The following is a 26,468-nucleotide window of genomic DNA, read 5'->3' as shown; positions in this document are numbered from 1 at the left end:
AGGTTCTGAGCATAATGTAGACCCTCGTTCCCAAACTGTAACTCCTGTTGGTGGAGACAATGAGGAAGACGATGATGAGACTCAAATACCTGATTGGAGCGACAACTGTAGTTTTTTGTCACGGCAGGAACAGGTTGGCTCTGAGGACAAAGGGTGTGATAACATACAGGGTGATGATGATGAGGTTGGAGATCCCACTTACTGTCAACCCACAGTCAGCCAAGAGATGAGGTCAGCAGAGGAGGTGGAGGAGGATGCTAGTGACGACGAGGTCAGGTTGCGCCTTCCTGGACAGAGACGTAGTACTGGAAGCACGTCAACAACTGCATCCTCAAACACAACTCTGCCTCTCACCACAAGTTGTTGTGGCTCTTCAGGTCGCATGGGTGCTAAGCCTGGCATAGCCTGGGCATTTTTTCAGATCGATTAATATGACCCACCTCGTTTTATCTGTAACATTTGTCAGCAAAAGCTAAGAAGAGGCCAAAAAATACATAGTTTGAGTACTTCGTGCATGAACCGGCACATGGACATGAAGCATAAGTTGCAGTGGGAAGCTCACTGTGCTACAATGCGTCCAAGCCGGCCGGGCCAACCACCGTCTGCCACATCTTGTGCATCTGCGGCCTCTTCATCCTCCGTGACTGGGGGGACAGCAGTCACACCTGTTTTGGGACGCAGACCTGCCACCTCTTTACCCGCAACAGCCAGTGTGATTGGCAGGTCATCATTTTCTTTGGAGGTGGAAACACCAGCTGGTGTTCAGCGCTGTCCGACATCGATAGCACCACCTTTGGATCAAGGCAACATAACATGTCCGCCTGCATCTTCCTCACATACCAGCAGTTTGCCGGGGACACCCTTCTCAACCACGTCTAAGCACAACAGCCAGCCCTCGGTCCCTCAGATGTGGACAAGTAAAAGACCATTTCCTCCTAGCCATGAGAAAGCTAAGAGGTTGAATTTCACCATCTGCAAGCTCTTGGCTACAGAAATGCTTACTTTCCGCCTGGTGGACACAGTGGATTTTCGAGACCTTATGTCCATCGCAGTGCCCCAGTACCAGATGCCCAGTCGGCACTACTTCTCAAAGAAAGGTGTGCCTGCGCTCCACCAGCATGTCGCACACAACATCACCGCTTCTTTGAGAAACTCTGTGTGTGACAGGGTGCATTTTACCACAGACACTTGGACGAGTAGGCATGGAGAGGGGCGTTACATGTCGCTGACTGAGAACTGGGTAAATATGGTGACAGCAGTTCAAGGGGCTGCTGTCCAAGTCTTGCCGTCCCCACAAGTTGTGCGTCAATCCTCTTTATCTCAAAGTTCCTCCACTGCTTCTGCCTCCTCAACCTCCTCTTGGTCCTCCACCTGCACCCAAAGCCTGTCTGGTTATGCCACAAGATTTCTAACTGTGCAGAAGGGATCCTGCACACCTCCTTACTATGCTGGCAGCAGGGCTAAATGTCATCAGGCGGTTTTTACTTTGAAATGTCTGGGAAATGTGAGTCACACAGCTGAGGAGTTGTGGTCAGCTCTGGAGAACCAGTTTCATGAATGGTTGTGCCACCGGACCTGAAACCAGGGAAGGCCGTGTGCGACAATGCTGCAAACCTGGGTGTGGCCCTTCACCGGGGAAATGTCACACACGTGCCTTGTATGGCTCACGTGTTGAACCTAGTTGTCCAGCAATTTTTAGCCCACTATCCTGCACTAGATGACCTTCTGCAGAGGGCACGGTCGCTGTGTGCTCACTTCCGCCGTTCGCATCCCGCAGCTCTGCGACTTACATCTCTACAGAAGTCGTTGGGCCTGCCACTTCACCGGCTAAAATGCGATGTGCCTACCCGGTGGAATTGAACTCTGCACATATTGCAGCGACTGTGGCAGCACCGACAAGCCCTGGTGCAATAAGTTCTGATGTATAGTCTGTGCCAACGAGATCCAGAGGTGGGGCAAATCACGCTGGAGGAGTGGTCTCAGATCAGGGACCTATGCACCCTTCTGCACAGTTTTGAAATGGCGACGAAGATATCTACTGCTGACGATGCCATTATCAGCATGACTATTCTGGTGATTTACATGCTGGAGCACATGTTAAACAGAATTTGGAGTCAGGTGGTGGCACAAGAGGAGGTGGAGGAAGTAGAGGAGAGGGAGTTGTATGCGGAAGGGCTAACATCTGCAAGGTCCAGACGGTCGGCAGCACCAAGGCGGCAGGCATTTGAGGGTGGGGGAGATGGTTTTACCAGGGCGAATGGTAGCAGCCAAACTAGTGAGGAAGGTGCAGGAGCCCAGGAAGAAGTGGAGGACGAACTGATGGAAGACTCATCAGATGAGGGAGACCTTGATCACATTTCTGTTGTGCGAGGTTGGGGGGAGAGGACAGAGGAAGGAAGCATGATTGTTACCTCGCCACCAACACAATAGGGACTTGGTGCTCCTGGATGCGCAAGACACATGAGTGCCTTCTTGCTGCACTACCTGCAACATGACCATCAAATTGTGAGAATTAGAAATAATCCTGACTACTGGGTTGCCACACTGTTAGATCCCCAGTAGAAAAGTAAATTTACAGAAATTATTCCTGCCATAGAAAGGGATGCACGCATGCAGGAGTATCAGCAGAGAATGTTGCAGAATCTTACATGTACTTTTCCACAAAACACCAGTGGTGCACGTAGTGAATCTCAAAGTTCCAACTTGCCAACCATGGGACCGTCGAGTGTTCATCACTCAAACAGCAACAGAAACACAGTATCTGCTGGTAACATCAATTTTGCGGAATCATGTCACCACTTTTTTAGCCCATCCTTTGCAAGGCCACAGGAGACAAGAAGTCTGACACATAGTCAACGCCTAGAGACGATGGTACAGGAGTATCTCCAAGCAAACATTGAAGCCATGACTGTGTCGCTGGAACCTTGCTCTTTTTGGGCTTTTTGGACTTGTTCTATTAGTCCATATTTACTAACCTCCACCAGGTTGCAAATTCAATATATTTTTTTTCTGCATCTAGCTCTGAAAAAATATTTCAGCTTGTAGCAGTGTGTGGGACTTGTTCTATTAGTCCATCTATACTGACCTCCATCAGGTTGCAAATTCAATATAATTTTTTTCTGAATCTAGCTCTGAAAAAATATTTCGGCTTCTAGCAGTGTGTGGGACTTGTTCTATTAGTCGATCTATACTAACCTCCATCAGGTTGCAAATTCAATATAATTTTTTTCTGCATCAAGCTCTGAAAAAATATTTCACCTTCTAGCAGTGTGTGGGATTTGTTCTATTAGTCCATCTATACTAACCTCCATCAGGTTGCAAATTCAATATAATTTTTTTCTGCATCTAGCTCTGAAAAAATATTTTGGCTTCTAGCAATGTGTGGGACTTGTTCTATTAGTCCATCTATACTGACCTCCATCAGGTTGCAAATTCAAAATAATTTTTATCTGCATCTAACCCAGCCAATACTTTTGGGCTAATACCACAGTTTGGCCACTCGGCTCTGCTCGGTTCCCATCCTTTGTTTTTTGTGCAAACAACTCCAGAGTTGTGAATTAGATAACCACCAAAAAGAGTGGAAAAAGGCCTGCTGCTGGTGGAAAGGGGAATAGGCATGTTGGGAAGGGAAAAAAAAGGTTGTGTCCGTGGGGTAGGTGTTAAAGCAACAGTAACATCTGCAGAAGAAAGACCATCTTCCAGCCAAACTAAAATGTCTTCTTCTTTTAGCGGACAATGTGATAAGATACCTTTCTTACGGCCTCACCAGTCGCTACAAATTCCAGATGAGGTACAAAAACAGCAGGTGCTTCAATCGATATCAAGTGCTCCTTTAAGTGGGCTCTCCTCCACCTCAACTTCAACATCATAAATACTCCAGTCCTCAGAGGTGTCACCCCAATCGCACTTGCTTCCTCACAGCTCCCAAGCCTCCAGCTGCCCGTCAGAGTATGGGGTAGAACAGATGGTTGAGTCTGCAGAGCTGTTTACTCAGACTATAGCATGGGAATCAGAGGTCAGCTCCAGAGCATCTGTGAATACAGACGAGGAAATTATCTGCACTATTGCCCAGAATCTTTATGAGTCGGATCCAGGACCAGACGCAGAAGGTTCTGAGCATAATGTAGACCCTCGTTCCCAAACTGTAACTCCTGTTGGTGGAGACAATGAGGAAGACGATGATGAGACTCAAATACCTGATTGGAGCGACAACTGTAGTTTTTTGTCACGGCAGGAACAGGTTGGCTCTGAGGACAAAGGGTGTGATAACATACAGGGTGATGATGATGAGGTTGGAGATCCCACTTACTGTCAACCCACAGTCAGCCAAGAGATGAGGTCAGCAGAGGAGGTGGAGGAGGATGCTATTGACGACGAGGTCAGGTTGCGCCTTCCTGGACAGAGACGTAGTACTCGAAGCACGTCAACAACTGCATCCTCAAACACAACTCTGCCTCTCACCACAAGTTGTTGTGGCTCTTCAGGTCGCATGGGTGCTAAGCCTGGCATAGCCTGGGCATTTTTTCAGATCGATTAATATGACCCACCTCGTTTTATCTGTAACATTTGTCAGCAAAAGCTAAGAAGAGGCCAAAAAATACATAGTTTGAGTACTTCGTGCATGAACCGGCACATGGACATGAAGCATAAGTTGCAGTGGGAAGCTCACTGTGCTACAATGCGTCCAAGCCGGCCGGGCCAACCACCGTCTGCCACATCTTGTGCATCTGCGGCCTCTTCATCCTCCGTGACTGGGGGGACAGCAGTCACACCTGTTTTGGGACGCAGACCTGCCACCTCTTTACCCGCAACAGCCAGTGTGATTGGCAGGTCATCATTTTCTTTGGAGGTGGAAACACCAGCTGGTGTTCAGCGCTGTCCGACATCGATAGCACCACCTTTGGATCAAGGCAACATAACATGTCCGCCTGCATCTTCCTCACATACCAGCAGTTTGCCGGGGACACCCTTCTCAACCACGTCTAAGCACAACAGCCAGCCCTCGGTCCCTCAGATGTGGACAAGTAAAAGACCATTTCCTCCTAGCCATGAGAAAGCTAAGAGGTTGAATTTCACCATCTGCAAGCTCTTGGCTACAGAAATGCTTACTTTCCGCCTGGTGGACACAGTGGATTTTCGAGACCTTATGTCCATCGCAGTGCCCCAGTACCAGATGCCCAGTCGGCACTACTTCTCAAAGAAAGGTGTGCCTGCGCTCCACCAGCATGTCGCACACAACATCACCGCTTCTTTGAGAAACTCTGTGTGTGACAGGGTGCATTTTACCACAGACACTTGGACGAGTAGGCATGGAGAGGGGCGTTACATGTCGCTGACTGAGAACTGGGTAAATATGGTGACAGCAGTTCAAGGGGCTGCTGTCCAAGTCTTGCCGTCCCCACAAGTTGTGCGTCAATCCTCTTTATCTCACAGTTCCTCCACTGCTTCTGCCTCCTCAACCTCCTCTTGGTCCTCCACCTGCACCCAAAGCCTGTCTGGTTATGCCACAAGATTTCTAACTGTGCAGAAGGGATCCTGCACACCTCCTTACTATGCTGGCAGCAGGGCTAAATGTCATCAGGCGGTTTTTACTTTGAAATGTCTGGGAAATGTGAGTCACACAGCTGAGGAGTTGTGGTCAGCTCTGGAGAACCAGTTTCATGAATGGTTGTGCCACCGGACCTGAAACCAGGGAAGGCCGTGTGCGACAATGCTGCAAACCTGGGTGTGGCCCTTCACCGGGGAAATGTCACACACGTGCCTTGTATGGCTCACGTGTTGAACCTGGTTGTCCAGCAATTTTTAGCCCACTATCCTGGACTAGATGACCTTCTGCAGAGGGCTTGGTCGCTGTGTGCTCACTTCCGCCATTCGCATCCCGCAGCTCAGCGACTTACATCTCTACAGAAGTCGTTGGGCCTGCCACTTCACCGGCTAAAATGCGATGTGCCTACCCGGTGGAATTGAACTCTGCACATATTGCAGCGACTGTGGCAGCACCGACAAGCCCTGGTGCAATAAGTTCTGATGTATAGTCTGTGCCAACGAGATCCAGAGGTGGGGCAAATCACGCTGGAGGAGTGGTCTCAGATCAGGGACCTATGCACCCTTCTGCACAGTTTTGAAATGGCGACGAAGATATCTACTGCTGACGATGCCATTATCAGCATGACTATTCTGGTGATTTACATGCTGGAGCACATGTTAAACAGAATTCGGAGTCAGGTGGTGGCACAAGAGGAGGTGGAGGAAGTAGAGGAGAAGGAGTTGTATGCGGAAGGGCTAACATCTGCAAGGTCCAGACGGTCGGCAGCACCAAGGCGGCAGGCATTTGAGGGTGGGGGAGATGGTTTTACCAGGGCGAATGGTAGCAGCCAAACTAGTGAGGAAGGTGCAGGAGCCCAGGAAGAAGTGGAGGACGAACTGATGGAAGACTCATCAGATGAGGGAGACCTTGATCACATTTCTGTTGTGCGAGGTTGGGGGGAGAGGACAGAGGAAGGAAGCATGATTGTTACCTCGCCACCAACACAATAGGGACTTGGTGCTCCTGGATGCGCAAGACACATGAGTGCCTTCTTGCTGCACTACCTGCAACATGACCATCAAATTGTGAGAATTAGAAATAATCCTGACTACTGGGTTGCCACACTGTTAGATCCCCAGTAGAAAAGTAAATTTACAGAAATTATTCCTGCCATAGAAAGGGATGCACGCATGCAGGAGTATCAGCAGAGAATGTTGCAGAATCTTACATGTACTTTTCCACAAAACACCAGTGGTGCACGTAGTGAATCTCAAAGTTCCAACTAGCCAACCATGGGACCGTCGAGTGTTCATCACTCAAACAGCAACAGAAACACAGTATCTGCTGGTAACATCAATTTTGCGGAATCATGTCACCACTTTTTTAGCCCATCCTTTGCAAGGCCACAGGAGACAAGAAGTCTGACACATAGTCAACGCCTAGAGACGATGGTACAGGAGTATCTCCAAGCAAACATTGAAGCCATGACTGTGTCGCTGGAACCTTGCTCTTTTTGGGCTTCCAATCTGGATAAATGGCCGGAGCTCGCCACTTACGCCTTGGAGATCTTGTCATGCCCTGCAGCCAGCGTTCTGTCTGAACGTGTGTTTAGCGCTGCTGGTGGTGTGCTGACACATAAGCGCACGCGGCTCTCCACTGATAATGTACACAGACTCACGTTCCTAAAGATGAACAAATCATGGATCCGAAATGACTTTTATACTCCTGTGTCATCCTGGGGAGAGTAAAAGCTTGATGATTTGTTAAAATCACCTCACCAACCATTTTAAGCTTTAAAATTACTAATCATGTTAATCTGTATCTTGGCTGGAAAATAATTTGGGCTTTGTAGCATTGTGCAGTACTAATTTTATTAGGCCATCTATACTAAGCTCCACCAGATTTAAAATTACTAATCATGTTTATCTGTATCTTGGCTGGAAAATAATTTGGGCTTTGCAGCAGTGTGCAGTACTGTTTCTATTAGGCCATCTATACTAAGCTCCACCAGATTTAAAATGACTAATCATGTTTATCTGTATCTTGGCTGTAAAATAATTTGGCCTTTGTAGCAGTGTGCAGTACTGATTCTATTAGGCCATCTATACTAAGCTCCACCAGATTTAAAATTACTAATCATGTTTATCTGTATCTTGGCTGGAAAATAATTTGGGCTTTGTAGCAGTGTGCAGTACTGATTCTATTAGGCCATCTATGCTAAGCTCCACCAGATTTAAAATTACTAATCATGTTTATCTGTATCTTGGCTGGAAAATAATTTGGGCATTGTAGCAGTTTGCAGCACTGATTCTATAAGGCCATCTATACTAAGCTCCACCAGCTTTCAAATTAATAATAATATTTAGCTGCATCTAGCCCAGAAAATAATTTTGGGTCTCCTAGATGCGCAAGACACATGAGTGCCTTCTTGCTGCACTACCTGCAACATGACCCTCAGATTGTCAGAATTCGAAGTAATCCAGACTACTGGGCTGCCACACTCTTAGATCCCCCACACTCATCGATCAACCTTTTCATTTTAATAAAGAACCAAAAAATTGTCATTTTTGAAATTATAAGCATTAGCAGGTTATTAGAAACTGAAATCAAACAGTTTTCAACTCAAAACTTTATTCTAGGTGATGTTACATTTGAACATAGGACCCCTTGTTCGAAAGGTGCTTCTGAACTCTCTCGTCCATTGAATTTGTCAGGTGTTGGATGGTTTCTGCTTCAATTGTTTGCATGAGGACAGAATACCCTCCCAGAGCTGTTGCTTAGATGTGAACTGCCTCCCGCCATCATAGGCACTCCTTTTGATGATGCTCCAGAGGTTCTGAATGGGGTTGAGGTCTGGGGAGCAAGGGGGTCACACCATAAGTTTGTCCCCTTTTATGCCCATATTAGCCAGAGATGCAGATGTGTTATGTGCAGCACAGCATGACACTGTGCATTATCATGCATGAAAATGATCTTGCTGTGGAATTCACATTTCTTCTTCTTGAGCCATGGCAGGAAGTGCTGTTTGAGAAACTCCACATACACTATGGAGTTCATCTTTACCCCTTCAGTGATCCTAAAGTGGCCAACAATCTCTCTCCCCATGATTCCAGCCCAAAACATTACTCCACCTCCTCCTTGTTGGCGCTGTAGCCGTGTTTACGTGGGGTGTCCATCAACCAGCCATCCTCCACTCCATCCATCTGGACCATCGAGCGTTGCACGGCACTCATCGGTGAACAAAACAGTTTTGAAGTCAGTCTTCATGTATTGCTTGGCCCACTGGAGCCGTTTCTGCTAGTGTGCAGTGGATAGAGGAGGTCGACAGGATGGCTTACGCACAGCTGCAAACCTCTGAAGGACTCTGCATCTTGTTGTTCGGGGACGTTGGAGGCACCAGCAGCTTCAAAAACTTGTCTGCTGCTATGACAAGACTATTTTGCCGCTGCTCTTTTAACCTGATGTAATTGCCTGGAGGAAAGAGTCCTCAATTTTCCCTTATCAGCACGCACACGTTTGTACTGTGAACCAGCTACATACTTCTTGATTGTGCTATGATCAGGATGAAGTGCCTTGGCAATATTGATTGTAGTCATGCCTTGACCTAAACCCTCCACAATTTGTTGCTTCTCAGCAGCCGACACAACCTTTTTCTTTCCCATTTTGGCAGAAAATGTAGGCTGCTTAATAATGTGGGATAGCCTTCTTAAGTAGTCTTGCCTTTCATTGGACACACCTGCCAAACTAATTAGCACAGGTGTCTGCAATTGCTTACAGTGATATAAAGAGCCCTGACACACATCACCATCAATGAGTTTAACTGACAAACAAACAAATTCTTCCCTTATCACTCCTATACACTTTTTGCAAAATAATTTGGAACACCGTGCACATGTGCTTTTCCACAAAACACCAGTGGTTCACGTAGTGAATCTTACAGTTCTAACTTGCCAACCGTGGTCTGCATGGAGTTGTTCAATAAAGGGCCCAAAATTAAGAAAACATAGACGGGAGAGGTCTCTATGAATACGAATTCTTAAGTATTTGATACCCTGTGAGGGACAGGCAAAGGGAAAGTTGGACTGGATGGAATCCTGTATGGATTTGGGGAGGGAGACATCAAGGGTCTCAGACTTCGCTGCATTGATTTTAAAGTTTGACCATGTAACAAAGTGATCTATTTCAGCCATAACAGCAGGGATGGATGTATGTGATTGAGTGATATATACTAGGACATCATCAGCAAATGCAGAGCACTTGTACTGGGTGCCTCCCACCTCAATCCACCTAATATTGGGGTTATTGCGAATTGATGAGAGCAGGTGCTCCGTCACTAGGATGTATAAGAGAGGGGACAGAGGACATCCCTGCCTTGTCCCATTGGTGATTATGAAAGGTGATGAAAATGTTCCATTTATCTTCAGCCTAGGTGACGTATTGCGATGCAGGGCCGTGATTTTGCCTATAAAAGGGTCCCCTAGACCGCTACCCCAAGCTTTTGAAGGGAATAATATATGGCGTGCCAGGAGACTCCATGGAGTGCTTTCTCAGCATCCAATGAGAGTATCTAATTACAAATTTTTAACTGAATCTAGCCAAGGAAATACTTTGTGCCTAGTAGCAGTGTCTGCTAGTCAGCGGATTATCCCAGCTTTTAAGCAAGCTACACCACCTGTAGTTTGGACACTTAATTTTTTCAAAGGAAATGGTTCAGGCCCCCGGGACACTCAGTGAAGAGCATCGGGGAGACACCCCAAGGCATAGGGGCTGGGACTGGCGGTAGGACGCCTTGCGGTGGACCACCGAGCTCGATCCTTATAAAAGCTTTTTAACTGCAGCAGCTTTAGTGGACGCTACTGAAGCTGGAATTACGCGGCTGCTGGCATGAGACTTGCCCTCCAATAGATCCTTGTAAAAGGATTTAAAGTGTACTCATTCAAATTACAGAGACAATTTAAATTAAAAGCTTAGACCTGCCTCCACCACAGGGGGGCTCGCTCGACCCACCAGCGGACAGGTACCAGTATTGGGAAAGGGGGGCTGGCCGTCAGGGTCCACCACAGCTCTGGCACAAACCCGGCGACACGGAGGTCGCACGGGCAGGAACGGACTGGCCGTGTCTGCTTCGCACTTTTTGGGTTTTAGAAGGGCATGACATGCCTATATCTGTGTCTCCCCCTCCTTTTAATCCTCCACCTCTTTTCTTTTCGCATGACTATATGTACTTGTCACTTTTCCATGTGTTAGTTGTGTCTTCTGAGCAGTTTGTCAGCTTTTGGACACCTTTGAAGGTGTTTTCTATGTATTTCTATTTTTTTTGTTTGCCTGCCATTGGTTTTAACGGTGTTCGACGAACAGTTCGACGAACAGTTCGGCGAACATACAGGTGTTCGACGAACCGAACCGAACTCGAACACTACGGGGGTGGCTCAACACTATTTAGCATCACTTGGAAAGTGCTTGGGACAACTAAGTCACACTATATAAATCCATGCAAAAGGCATGGATTTATATAGTGTGACCCGAGAGAATGGTTAAAAATAAAAAAATAAATGTATACTTACCTTCTGATGGCCCCTGAGACTTGCTGCGCTCCTGTGCTGGCTGCCGGCAGATCGCGGTACGCTGTACTGAAAGACCTGCCTTCACATGACTGTGATGTCAGCGCAGGTCCTTCAGTCCTGCGCGATCTGTCGACAGCCAGCACAGGGAAGGAGTCCGAGGGCCGTCGGAAGGTGAATATAATCTTTATTTTTTATTTTATTCTTTTTTTTTATGGTACCTGGGTGTGGAGGAGAGTCTCCTGTCCTCCACACCTGGGTACCACCCGCACATTAGAATGCACCAATTACGCAAGTACAAATGCAGTCTTGCGGAATTGGCAGCGCTTCCGCAAAATTAATGGACATGCTGCGGATTTTTGAGTGCAGCATAAACGCTGCGGAAAAATCTGCAGCATGGGCATTGAAATTGCGGAATTGCATTGGAGACCATGCGGGAAGGTTTACCAAGCATTTCCCAAGCGTTTACGCTGCGGAAATTCTGCAGCGTAAACGCTTGAAAAATGCATCGTGGGCACACAGCCTAAGTCAGATAATTTAGATAGAGAGTAGTGTTGAGCCACCCCCGTAGTGTTCGAGTTCGGTTCGGTTCGTCGAACACCCGTGTGTTCGCCGAACTGTTCGTCGAACTGTTCGTCGAACACCTTCGAACACCGTTAAAACCAATGGCAGGCAAACAAAAACACATAGAAACACATAGAAAACACCTTCAAAGGTGTCCAAAAGCTGACAAACTGCTCAGAAGACACAACTAACACATGGAAAAGTGACAAGTACATATAGTCATGCGAAAAGAAAAGAGGTGGAGGAGTAAAAGGAGGGGGAGACACAGATATAGGCATGTCATGCCCTTCTAAAATCCAAAAAGTGAGAAGCCGAGACGGCCAGTCCGCTCCTGCCCGTGCCACCTCCATGTCGCCGGGTTTGTGCCAGAGCCGCGGTGAACCCTGACGGCCAGCCCCCCTCTCCCAATACTGGTGCCTGTCCGCTGGTGGGTCGAGAGAGCCCCCCTGTGGTGGAGGCAGCTCTAAGCTTTTTAATTTAAATTGTCCCTCTAATTTGAATGAATACACTTTAAATCCATTTACAAGGATCTATTGGAGGGCAAGTCTCATGCCAGCAGCCGCGTAATTCCAGCTCCAGTAGCGTCCACTAAAGCTGCTGCAGTTAAAAAGCTTTTATAAGGATCGAGCTCGGCTGTCCACCGCAAGGCATCCTAGTGCCAGTCCCAGCCCCTATGCCTTGGGGTGCCTCCTGATGCTCTTCACTAAGTATCCCGTGGTCCCGAAGCATTTCCTTTGAAAAAATTAAGTGTCCAAACTACAGGTGGTGTAGCTTGCTTAACAGCCGGGATAATCCGCTGACTAGCAGACACTGCTACTAGGCACAAAGTATTTCCTGGGCTAGATGCAGTTAAAAATTTGTAAGTAGATACTCTCGTTGGATGCTGAGAAAGCATTCCATAGAGTCTCCTGGCACGCCATATATGATTCTCTTAAAAAGCTTGGGGTAGGGGTCTAGGGGACACTTTTATAGCCAAAATCACGGCCCTGTATCACAATACGTCACCTAGGCTGAAGATAAATGGAACTGTAGCACCGAGGGCTCGGTTGCTACAGACGTATTGCACCTCACCCAGAGGTGTGATATCTCACTCTCAGATAAGGATGGAGTGTGGATCAGGACCCGACACCTGCATGCATTACACCACATTGCCGTGGGGCAGGGAGACCAATATGCCCCTGAGATGGGCACGACAGTCCCTGTCCCTGGCTGGAGTGGGGGGAGGGAACACTGAGGAAGGGGAACCCTGCAGTGCAGGAGCAGGGAGGAAGCAGTTCCTGGGTGCATTGAGAAGGGAGTATAAAAGGTGGGCACCATCTTAGTTCAGTGCAGAGAAGTCTGAGCAGAAGTGGCAGGGAGCAGGGGCTCTGCATGAGCTCTGCTCCGGAGGCGGGCCTAGTAACAGAGGCCCAGGCCTGCAAGAGGGAGAAGGAAGGAAGAGGAGCGGAGAAGGCTCCAGGAACGAGGAATGAAGGGATCCCAGGGGTGCGGACGGGCGAGTCGCCACCGCACGCCCGAATCCACCTGCGTGGAGGGGTCAGGCCAAAGGGGGAGACCGGTCCCCGAACTAGTGGAGGCAGGAAACGACCCTCAGCTAGAAACCGGAGGCTCTGACATTTTATGTGGCACAGCCCCTTGCTCCACCCACTAGGAAGGCACCACATAGGGTCAGGGAAACTGGCGCCAAGTTTACCAAGAGGAGGCCCGAGGCAGCCGGACAGAAGTGTTGGTAAGAAAGGCCAGACAAAGGACACACAAAGGGGGTCCTGTGAAGCGCTCCAAAGTTATCTGGGAGTTGTCTGAGCCCCTCACCTGGTGAGCACAGTACGACGTGGGCAGCCGTTACCTGCAGACGTGGTATGGATAATAAGAACTGTGAGTAAAGGCCCTGAACTGCATCACTGACTCCGTGTCGTTACTGCTGCTGCCCTGCACCATCACCCCCATCCTCCGCATACACTGCCCTGAGGCTATACTCCTCCCGTGGGGAGTTATGCTACGCTCTGCTGCACCCACAACACCAGCCTTAGCGGTCTGCCCTGTAGCGGCGGTTCACTCTGACCGCAATCCACGGGTGGCGTAGTCGGACATTTAAACATCAAAACCACATAAATAGTTCCGCCACTGGTTTGACCGCCCTGAGCCACGGAACCGGATCGCCGCCACGAAGACTACAACCACCAGCATCCACCAAAAAGGGTCCGGCTCCAGGTGTCCCAAGGCCCAGGGGGTGCGTCAGAACATTTTCATCACCTTTCACAATCACCAATGGGACAAGGCAGGGATGTCCTCTGTCCCCTCTCTTATACATCCTAGTGACGGAGCACCTGCTCTCATCAATTCGCCATAACCCCAATATTAGGTGGATTGAGGTGGGAGGCACCGAGTACAAGTGCTCTCTATTTGCTGATGATGATGTCCTAGTATATATCACTCAATCACATATATCCATCCCTGCTGTTATGGCTGAAATAGATCACTTTGTTACATTGTAAAATTTTAAAATCAATGCAGCGAAGTCTGAGGCCCTCGATGTCTCCCTCCCTAAATCCATATAGGATTCCATCCAGTCCAACTTTCCCTTTGCCTGGCCCTCACAGGGTATCAAATACTTAGGAATTCCTATTCATAGAGACCTCTCCCATCTATGTTATCTTAATTTTGGGCCCTTTATTGAACAATTCCATACAGACCACGGTTGGCAAGTTAGAACTGTAAGATTCACTACGTGAACCACTGGTGTTTTGTGGAAAAGCACATGTACACCACGTTCCAAATTATTATGCAAAAAGTGTTTAGGAGTGATAAGGGAAGAATTTGTTTGTTTGTCAGTTAAACTCATTGATGGTGATGTGTGTCAGGGCTCTTTATATCACTGTAAGCAATTGCAGACACCTGTGCTAATTAGTTTGGCAGGTGTGTCCAATGAAAGGCAAGACTACTTAAGAAGGCTCTCTCACATTATTAAGCAGCCTACATTTTCTGCCAAAATGGGAAAGAAAAAGGATGTGTCGGCTGCTGAGAAGCAACAAATTGTGGAGTGTTTAGGTCAAGGCATGACTACAATCAACATTGTGCGATGATCAGGATGAAGTGTCTTGGCAATCAAGAAGTATGTAGCTGATTCACAGTACACACGTGTGCGTGCTGATAAGGGCAAATTGAGGACTCTTTCCTACAGGCAATTACGTCAGGTTGAAAGAGCAGCGGCAAAAAAGCCTTGTCATAGCAGCAGACAAGTTTTTGAAGCTGCTTGTGCCTCCAACGTCCCCCGAACAACAAGATGCAGGGTCCTTCAGAGGTTTGCAGCTGTGCATACGCCATCCTGTCGACCTCCTCTATCCACTTCACACAAGCAGAAACGGCTCCAGTGGGCCAAACATTTCATGAAGACTGATTTCAAAACTGTTTTGTTCACGGATGAGTGCCGTGCAGCGCTCGATGGTCCAGATGAATGGAGTGGAGGATGGCTGGTTGATGGACACCCCACGCAAACACGGCTACAGCGCCAACAAGGAGGAGGTGGAGTAATGTTTTGGGCTGGAATCATGGGGAGAGAGATTGTCGGCCCCTTTAGGATCCCTGAAGGCGCTAAAGATGAACTCCATAATGTATGTGGATTTTCTCAAACAGCACTTCCTGCCATGGTTCAAGAAGAAGAACCGTGTATTTCACAGCAAGATCATTTTTCTGCATGATAATGAACCATCTCATGCTGCACATAAAACATCTGCATCTCTGGCTGATATGGGCATAAAAGGGGACAAAATTATGGTGTGACCCCCATGCTCCCCTGACCTCTACCCCATTCAGAACCTTTGGAGCATCATTAAAAGGAGTGTCTATGATGGCGGGAGGCAGTTCACATCTAAGCAACAGCTCTGGGAGGGTATTCTGTCCTCATGCAAAACAATTGAAGCAGAAACCATCCAAAACCTGACAAATTCAATGGACGAGAGAGTTCAGAAGCTCCTTTCGAACAAGGGGTCCTATGTGAAAATGTAACATCACCTAGAATAAAGTTTTGAGTTGAAAACTGTTTGATTTCAGTTTCTAACAACCTGCTAATGCTTATAATTTCAAAAATGACCATTTTTTTGGTCTTTATTAAAATTAAAAGGTTGATCGAAAAGTTTGGGGGATCTAAGAGTCTGGCAACCCAGTAGTCATGATTACTTCGAATTCTGACAATATGAGGGTCATGCTGCTGGTAGTGCAGCAAGAAGGCACTTATGTGTCTTGCGCATCTCGGAGCCCCAAAAATATTTTCCTGCTAGATGCAGCTAAAAATTATTTTTAATTTTAAATCTGGTGAAGCTTATTATAGATGGCCTAATAGGATCAGTGCTGCACACTGCTACAAAGCCCAAATTATTTTCCAGTCAAGATACAGATAAACATGATTAGTAATTTGAAAGCTTAAAACGGTTGGTAGGGTGATTTTAACCAATCATCAAGCTTTTACTCTCCCCAGGATGACACAGGGGTAGAAAAGTCGTTTCGGATCCATGATTTGTTCATCTTTATGAACGTGAGTCTGTCTACATTATCAGTGGAGAGCCGCGTGCGCTTATCTGTCAGCACACCACCAGCAGCGCTGAACACACGTTCAGACAGAACGCTGGCTGCGGGGCATGACAAGATCTCCAAGGCGTAAGTGGCTAGCTCCGGCCATTTATCCAGATTGGAAGCCCAAAAAGAGCAAGGGTCCAGTGACACAGTCGTGGCTTCAATGTTTACTTGGAGATACTCCTGTACCATCGTCTCTAGGCGTTGACTATGTGTCAGACTTCTTGTCTCCTGTGGCCTTGCAAAGGATGGGCTAAAAAAGTGGTGAAATGATTCCGCAAAATTGATGTTACCAGCAGATACTGTGGTTCTGTTATGGTTTGAGTGCTGAACACTTGACGGTCCCACGGTTGGCAAGTTGGAACTGTGAGATTCACTACTTGCACCACTGGTATTTTATGGAAAAGCACATGTAAGATTCTGCAACAGTCTCTGCTGATACTCCTGCATGCGTGCATCCCTTTCTATGGCAGGAATAATTTCTGCAAATTTACTTTTGTACCGGGGATCTAACAGTGTGGCAACCCAGTAGTCAGGATTATTTCTAATTCTCACAATTCGAGGGTCATGTTGCAGGTAGTGCAGCAAGAAGGCACTCATGTGTGTTGCGCATCCAGGAGCACCAAGTCCCTGTTGTGTTGGTGGCGAGGTAACAATCATGCTTCCTTCCTCTGTCCTCTCCCCCCAACCTCGCACAACATAAATGTGATCAAGGTCTCCCTCATCTGATGAGTCTTCCATCAGTTCGTCCTCCACTTCTTCCTGGGCTCCTGCACCTTCCTCACTAGTTTGGCTGCTACCATGTGCCCTGGTAAAACCATCTCCCCCACCCTCACATGCCTGCCGCCTTGGTGCTGCCGACCGTCTGGACCTTGCAGATGTTAGCCCTTCCGCATACAACTCCTCCTCCTCTACTTCCTCCACCTCCTCTTGTGCCACCACCTGACTCCGAATTCTGTTTAACATGTGCTCCAGCATGTAAATCACCGGAATAGTCATGCTGATAATGGCATCGTCAGCACTAAACATCTTCGTCGCCAATTCAAAACTGTGCAGAAGGGTGCATAGGTCCCTGATCTGAGACCACTCCTCCAGCGTGATTTGCCCCACCTCTGAATCTCGTTGGCCCAGGCTATACGTCAGAACGTATTGCACCAGGGCTTGTCGGTGCTGCCACAGTCGCTGCAACATGTGCAGAGTTGAATTCCACCGGGTAGGCACATCGCATTTTAGCCGGTGAAGTGGCAGGCCCAACGACTTCTGTAGAGATGTAAGTCGCTGAGCTGCGGGATGCGAACGGCGGAAGTGAGCACACAGCGACCATGCCCTCTGCAGAAGGCCATCTAGTCTGGGATAGTGGGCTAAAAATTGCTGGACAACCAGGTTCAACACGTGAGCCATACAAGGCACGTGTGTGACATTGCCCCGGCGAAGGGCCGCACCCAGGTTTGCAGCATTGTCGCACACGGCCTTCCCTGGTTTCAGGTCCAGTGGAGACAACCATTCATGAAATTGGTTCTCCAGAGCTGACCACAACTCCTCAGCTGTGTGACTCACATTTCCCAGACATTTCAATGTAAAAACCGCCTGATGACGTTGAGCCCTACTGCCAGCATAGTAAGGAGGTGTGCAGGATCCCTTCTGCGCAGTTAGAAAGCTTGTGGCATGACCAGACAGTCTTTGGGTGCAGGTGGAAGACCGAGAGGAGGTTGAGGAGGAAGAAGCAGTGGAGGAAAAATGACATAAAGAGGATAGATGCACAACTCGTGGGGACGGCAAGACTTGGACAGCAGCCCCTTGTCCTGCTGTCACCATAGTTACCCAGTGCCCAGTCAGCGACATGTAACGCCCCTGTCCATGCCTACTCGTCCAAGTGTCTGTGGTGAAATGCACCCTGTCACACACAGAGTTTCTCAAAGAAGCGGTGATGTTGTGTGCGACATGCTGGTGGAGCGCAGGCACACCTTTCTTTGAGAAGTAGTGCCGACTGGGCATCTGGTACTGGGGCACTGCGACGGACATAAGGTCTCGAAAAACCTCTGTGTCCACCAGGCGGAAAGGCAGCATTTCTGTAGCCAAGAGCTTGCAGATGGTGAAATTCAACCTCTTAGCTTTCTCATGGCTAGGAGGAAATGGTCTTTTACTTGTCCACATCTGAGGGACCGAGGGCTGGCTATTGTGCTTAGACGGGGTTGATAAGGGTGTCCCCGGCAAACTGCCGGTCTGTGAGGAAGATGCAGGCGGACATGTTAGGTTGCCTTGATCCAAAGGTGGTGCTATCGATGTCGGACAGCGCTCAAGACCAGCTGGTGTTACCACCTCCAAAGAAAATGATGACCTGCCAATCACGCTGGCTGTTGCGGGTAAAGAGGTGGCAGGTCTGCGCCCCAAAACAGGTGTGACTGCTGTCCCCCCAGTCACAGAGGATGAAGAGGCCGCGGATGCACAAGATATGGCAGACGGTGGTTGGCCCGGCCGGCTAGACCGCATTGTAGCACACTGAGCTTCCCACTGCAACTTATGCTTCATGTCCATGTGCCGGTTCATGCATGAAGTACTCAAACTATGTATTTTTTGGCCTCTACTTAGCTTTTGCTGACAAATGTTACAGATAACACGAGTTGGGTCATCTTTATCGATCTGAAAAAATGCCCAGGCTATGCAAGGCTTAGCACCCATGCGACCTGAAGAGCCACCACGACTTGTGGTGAGAGGCAGAGTTGTGTTTGAGGATGCAGTTATTGACGTGCTTCCAGTACTACGTCTCTGTCCAGGAAGGCGCAACCTGACCTCGTCGTCACTAGCATCTTCCTCCACCTCCTCTGCTGACCTCATCTCTTGGCTGACTGTGGGTTGACAGTAAGTGGGATCTCCGACCTCATCATCATCACCCTGTGCGTTATCACACCCGTCGTCCTCAGAGCCAACCTGTTCCTGCCCTGACAAAAAACTAAAGTTGTCGCTCCAATCAGGTATTTGAGTCTTATCATCGTCTTCCTCATTGTCTCCACCAACAGGAGATACAGTTTGGGAATGAGGGTCTACATTATGGTCAGAACCTTCTGCGTCTGGTCCTGGATCCGACTCATAAAGATTCTGGGCATCAGTGCAGATCATTTCCTCGTCTGGATTCACAGAAGCGCTGGAGTCGACCTCTGATTCCCAGGCTATAGTATGAGTAAACAGCTCTGCAGACTCAACCATCTGTTCTACCTCATACTCAGACGGGCAGCTGGAGATTTGGGAGCTGTGAGGAAGCAAGTGCGATTTGGGTGACACCTTTGAGGACTGGAGTATTTGTGATGTTGAAGTTGATGTGGAGGAGAGCCCACTTAAAGGAGCACTTGATATCCGTTGAAGCACCTGCTGTTTTTGTGCCTCATCTGGAATTTGTAGCGATTGGCGTGGCCGTAAGAAAGGGATCTTATCACATTGTCCGCTAAAAGAAGTAGACATTTTAGTTTGGCTGGAAGATGGTCTTTCTTCTGCAGATGTTACTGTTGCTTTAACACCTACCCCACGGACACAACCTTTTTTCCCCTTCCCAACACGCCTATTCCCCTTTCCACCAGCAGCAGGCTTTTTTCCACTCATTTTGGTGGTTACCTAATTCACAACTCTGGAGTTGTTTGCACAAAAAAACAATGGATGGTAACCGAGCAGAGCTGAGTGGCCAAACTGTGGTATTAGGCCAAAACTATTGGCTGGGTTAGATGCAGAAAAAAATTATTTTTAATTTGCAACCTGATGGAGGTCAGTATAGATGGACTAATAGACCAAGTCCCACACACCGCTAGAAGCCCAAATATTTTTTCAGAGCTAGATGCAGAAAAAAATTATTTTTAATTTGCAACCTGATGGAGGTCAGTATAGATGGACTAATAGACCAAGTCCCACACACCGCTAGAAGCCCAAATATTTTTTCAGAGCTAGATGCAGAAAAAAATTATATTCAATTTGCAACCTGCTGGAGGTCAGTATAGAAGGACTAATAGAACAAGTCCCACACACTGCTAGAAGCCCAAATATTTTTTCAGAGCTAAATGAAGAAAAAAATTATTTTTAATTTGCAACCTGATGGAGGTCAGTATAGATGGACTAATAGACCAAGTCCCACACACTGCTAGAAGCCCAAATATTTTTTCAGAGCTAGATGCAGAAAAAAATTATTTTTAATTTGCAACCTGATGGAGGTCAGTATAGATGGACTAATACACCAAGTCCCACACACCGCTAGAAGCCCAAATGTTTTTTCAGAGCTAGATGCAGAAATTTTTTTTATTCAATTTGCAACCTGATGGAGGTCAGTATAGATGGACTAATAGACCAAGTCCCACACACTGCTAGAAGCCCAAATATTTTTTCAGAGCTAGATGCAGAAAAAAATTATTTTTAATTTGCAACCTGATGGAGGTCAGTATAGATGGACTAATAGACCAAGTCCCACACACTGCTAGAAGCCCAAATATTTTTTCAGAGCTAGATGCAGAAAAAAATTATTTTTAATTTGCAACCTGATGGAGGTCAGTATAGATGGACTAATAGAACAAGTCCCACACGCTGCTAGAAGCCCAAATATTTTTTCAGAGATAAATGAAGAAAAAAATTATTTTTAATTTGCAACCTGATGGAGGTCAGTATAGATGGACTAATAGACCAAGTCCCACATACCGCTAGAAGCCCAAATATTTTTTCAGAGCTAGATGCAGAAAAAAATTATATTCAATTTGCAACCTGCTGGAGGTCAGTATAGAAGGACTAATAGAACAAGTCCCACACACTGCTAGAAGCCCAAATATTTTTTCAGAGCTAAATGAAGAAAAAAATTATTTTTAATTTGCAACCTGATGGAGGTCAGTATAGATGGACTAATAGACCAAGTCCCACACACTGCTAGAAGCCCAAATATTTTTTCAGACCTAGATGCAGAAAAGAAATTATATTCAGTTTGCAACCTGATGGAGGTCAGTATAGATGGACTAATAGAATGATGCTATGCCCAAAAGATTTTACTTCACTAGGTGCAGTAAAAAAATTGGTATTCTATACACAGGTGGTATATCTTGCAACACAGATAGGCTACTCCACTGACTAACACACTCTGCAATAGGCCAAAAAGGATTAGCTTTGCTAGATTCAGCCAAATGCTGTGAAAAAAACTTGCACAGCACTGGCACAGACCTGCCTGGCAAAAACTGATAGGAACTGATGTAACCTAGTCCTGAAAAGGACTCCAATTACAATTAGTCTTTACTCCCACAATCTATCTATTTAAGAGCACAGACCTGCCTGATAAAAGTCGTAGGAAATGCTGTAACCTAGTCCTTAAAAGGACTGCAATTACAACTATTCCCTACTCCCAAGCTATCTGTATATTTGTGCGAAAATTGGCTTGAAATTAACAAGGTATAGCGCACACAGCAACAGCGGTGCCGTCTAACACGCAGCTGCAGCAGTGAGAAAATGGTGGCGACGGGGAAAATGGCTTGGTCTTATAGGGCAAGGACATGTGACATACACTGCCAATCACACATGCCCTTGCTTGTGTGAAAAAAAGCACTTCGCTCCGTGTGTGCGCTGCTGATAGGCTGACAGATTGCACCTCCCCACTGCAAATGCGGGAAAGAGAAAAAAAAATGGAGATCTTCATTGTTCCTGCAGAGATCCATCCCCTGCCCCTCCCCCCGCCCCGCTGTACACTCAAACTGCGTATTAACATTAATTTTCATCATTACTGAGAAAAAATCCAGTTATGATTTTGGTGCACGAACAGTTATCGAACATAACCTCGAACAGCCGAATTTTTCTCAAATTGTTCGTGTTCGCCGACCAGCTCGAACACCGCCCAAAACAGCTCGAATTTGAGATTGGCGAACAGTTCGAGTAGAACAACGCTCATCTCTAATAGAGAGGGTCCTGAATGGGTACAAAATAGACCTTCCAGCAGATTTTTTTTTTTGTGGTATTAATGAGGTCCAGAGACATCAAGGCACATTTCAGCATAGAACTCTGTTGTGTACTGCTTCTATTGTGCTCCATGCACAAGTGCACCTTTGAAACTCTAATTTTTTCTGTTACTACCAAGAAACATACAGCAGGTCACCTCTCAGCTTGACATTTTTGGCACATATATTAAACTGTATGTAGAGCTCGTTCACAGTAAAAAAATATATAAATTCTATTGTTAATAATATGATACAGCAAACCAGATTTGAAGATTTGAGTTTGACATTTTTTTGTAGCATATATTCTACTGTATCCAGGACTCATCCACTGTTAAAAATTTAATTTATTCTGTTACTAAGGTGATACAGCAGGGTAGATCTCAGTTTGAAACTTTTTGGAACATATATTCTTTTCTATGTAGCTTTAAGGGTACTACTAAGCCGATCACTCTGACCTGCAGCTGATAAAAACAGCTACCACAGGCTGTGGGGGTTTTAAAATAGCAAACAAACAAAAGTTAAATCTGAGTTGAAATAGAAATATCCCATTTACCACCTCTCTGAATTCCCTTACAGAAGCCTCCTGTCCACCTCGGCACCTCTTCAGATCACAACCCGTCAACCTTGAGCAGGAATTGATCCACAAAACTTTCATAATTTTTAAGGCTTATTATTCTACCCTTTGCATTTAAATAAATTATTTTTAATATTTAATCCTCCTTACATGGTCATTTTATTTCTACGCTTCTATAATCACTTAGTCAAGCGCAGATTTGTTTGTTTTATATATTCTATTCTATATACGACTCATTCACAGTAAAAAAAAAAAATTCTTCTGTTACTAATGTGATACAGCAGGCCACTTCTCAGCTTGAAATTTTTTGGTGCTGATATTGTTCTCCATCCAGGGGTTCACATGATAAAATCAAAATTGGTTTCCTTACTACCGTGCTACCTAAACCAGGCTACATTTCATCTTTTATTTCTTTTTGTTGCACATATAGTTTTCCATACAGGGGTACACATGATAAAATCGTAATTGGTTTTCTTACTACTGTGCTACATAAAGTAGGCTACCTTTCATCTTTTAATCCTTTGGTGCTGATATTCTGCTCCATGCAGGGGTTGACATTATAAAATCTAAATTTTTTCTGTTACTACCGTGCTACAGAAACTAGGCCACAGTTCAGCTTTTAATTATTTTGTGCTAGTATTTTGCTACAACCAGGAGTCCACATTTTAGAATCTAAATTGGTTGTGCTATTAGCGTGGTCCTGAAACCATGTGCCACATTTCAGCATTGGACAGGTCTTGGAGAAGCCTTTCTAGCTTAAACTTTGATCAGTAACTGGTGGATGAGTGATGGGTGTAGGCCAAATTCAGGCAACACACATGAAGGAGCCCCAACTTGGAGACGAAACATTTCCAATAATTATGAGAAGATACCACTAAAGTGGCATCAATTTCTATTTGTTTATTTTACTCACTTATATAGCACCATTAATTCAACTGCGCTTTACAGACATTATCAATTTCCCCATAGTAGAAATAGTATAATGGGGCTCTGAACCTATTTGGAGTCTCCACATTTCAAAAAATATTTAGTTACATAAGCAGCACTTGCAACAACAGGCACAGAAACCATGGCAAAGGTGTCACAGACTGCAATTATGAGAGATGAATGCAGCACATTAAAAAGTACACCATCTTCAAGTTTTCCCGGTCTGCGACTAGGGTGCAAAAGATATTGATCCATGACTTGTTCATCTTGCTGAAAGTTAGGCGGTCTACACTTTCATGGGACAGCCAGATGCACTTGTCCATGAACACAGCAGCAGCACTGAAGACTTGTTCTGAGAGAATGCTGGTTGCCAACCATGACAAAGCTTCTAAGGCGTGACAGGCGTGCTAAGCGCACTCTTCAATTTCTCTAGGCCAAAATTCAATAGGTCCAACTCCCCCTTTCCCGATGGCATTGTTATTGAGCTCGAGATACTCCTGCACCACCTTCTCCAGTCGTTCACTACGTCTCAGACTTGTACTCTGTTCTGCAGGTGCACGGTCTGGTCTAAAAAAGGATTGAAACGAGTCCCAGAATTATTATTTTTTTTTTACATTTATTTTACTCATATAGCACCATTAATTCCACAGCACTTTACAGACATTAGTGGCACTGTCCCCGTTGTGGCTCACAATCTACATTTCCTATCAGTATATCTCTGGAGTGTGGGAAGAAAAATGACTACCCGGAGGAAACCCTCGCAAACACGGGGAGAACATATAAACTCCTCGCAGATGTTGTCCTATTTCAGGCTGGAACACAGGACCCCAGCACTGCAAGGATGGTAATGCTTTTGTATTGAAAATTCAATGTTCTCAGGGTTGGAAGTCTATAACTGCAATGCACACTGTGTGCATGTAGATGACCAGAATAGTGATGCTGATGATTGCATCGTCAGCACTAACTATCTTAGTAGCCATTTCGAAAATGTGCAGAAGGGTGCAGAGGTCCTTCATCTGTGTCCACTCCACAAGTGTTGGCCCAGGTTATACGACATAAGATACTACGTCAGGACTCGTTGCTGCTGCCACAGTCACTGCAACATGAGCAAAATTTAATTACACCATGTCAGCACATAGTATATCAACTGGTTAGCTGGTAGGACAAAAGATCTCTGTAGCGATGCAAGTCAATGACCCACGGGTGGCAAATGGCGGAAGTGAGCACACAGCGACCGTGGTTTCAGCAGTAGCACATCCAGGCTGGGATTGTGGTGGAGAAATTGCTGTACCCCCAGATTGCGGATGAGAGGTTGCCCTGGCATAAGGCCACCACCAGGTTTGTACCATTATTACACACGGCCTTCCCTGGCTCCTGGTTCAGTGGAGACATCCATTGCTCAAGCTCGGCATGGATAGCTGTCCACAACTCTTTATCTGTTTGACTGTGATCTCCAAGGCAGATTAATTTAATCACTGCCTGATTGCTGTGAGCCCTTGCTGTACAGTTCGGAGGTGGGGGGATTTTCTCTGCAATGTTGGAACATGTGTCTCATTAAGTCAGAGGTTGAGGGTGCAGGTGGAGGCCCTAGAGGAGATGGAGGAGGCAGAAGCAGTGGAGTAAATGTTGGATACAGAGGTTTGTCCTACAAGCCTTGGGGATTTCAAGACTTGGTGTCTAATGGTTTAGCTCTCCAACCCTAGTTGTTTAGCAGTTTATTTCGCCAACCGATGTTGTCTAGTAGTTTAGTTCTCCATTTTCTGGTGTGTAGTGGTTTAGCTCTCCATCGATAATCGCCCTGCAAGCCTAGGGAATCTAAGCCTGCCCATACATCCATCAGAGTCACCCAGTGCCCAGTCAGCGAGATGTAAGGACCCTGGTCATGCTTGCTTGTAATGGTGTTAGTGGTAAAATGCACCCTGTAAGACATAATTTTTTTCAAGGAATGGGTAATGTTGTTTGCAACATGCTAATATAGCGCAGGCACATCTTTCTTAGAGAAGTAATGGTGACGGGGCAACTGGTACTGGGGGGACTGTGATGGCCATAAGCTTTCGGATACCGTCTGAATCCACCAGGCAGACAGGCAACATTTCTATGGCCAACAGATTGGAGATGGTGAATTTCAAGCTCTTTGCTTTGGCATGTGTAGAAGGAAAATATATTTTACGTGACCACAACTGCAGGATTGAGGGCTAGCTGCTGTGGTGATTGACGGTGGAGTAGGGTGAACATGACAAGCTGTTGGACTGTGAGAGAGGTGCAAGAGGAGATGTTATGGTGGATTGACAAAGATGGGATGTGCTTGGTGTCTGAGATCAGTCAAAAACAGCAGGCAGGTCCACTTCCATAACAGCTGATGGGTTCTCACTCCCCATGACTGTAGCTGGTAAACAAGTTGAGGTTCTGCGGCCGGAGACCTGTGTGAAAACGTTTGCCATGGTGACGTAAGAGAAAGAAGCAGAAGGTGTGGTTAATAGGGTGGCCGGTGTTTGGCGATGCCCACCTGTCTGCATTTTAGCACAGTGAGATTCCCAGATTAATGCATGTCGATCGCACATGTGTCAGTTTATGCATGTAGTAGTCAAATTCTTAATTTTTTTTACTCTTCCCTGTCATTTTAACAAAGCTGGCAGATAATGTGAGCGGTGTCATTTTTTGCAGTCTCAAAAAAGACCCAGGCTAGGCAACCCTTGCCACACCTGCAAACTGCAGACCAACAAATGCTGATGGCCGCTGCCAGAGTTGGAGCTGAGGATGCAGTGCTTATCGTGGTTATATCACTCAGTGTCTGTGCAGGA

Source organism: Phyllobates terribilis, unplaced genomic scaffold (genome assembly GCF_046119375.1).
Source record: "Phyllobates terribilis strain yellow unplaced genomic scaffold, ASM4611937v1 Scaffold_2__4_contigs__length_985480577, whole genome shotgun sequence".
Lineage (NCBI taxonomy): Eukaryota > Metazoa > Chordata > Amphibia > Anura > Dendrobatidae > Phyllobates > Phyllobates terribilis.
Note: the sequence above shows the minus strand (reverse complement) of the source record.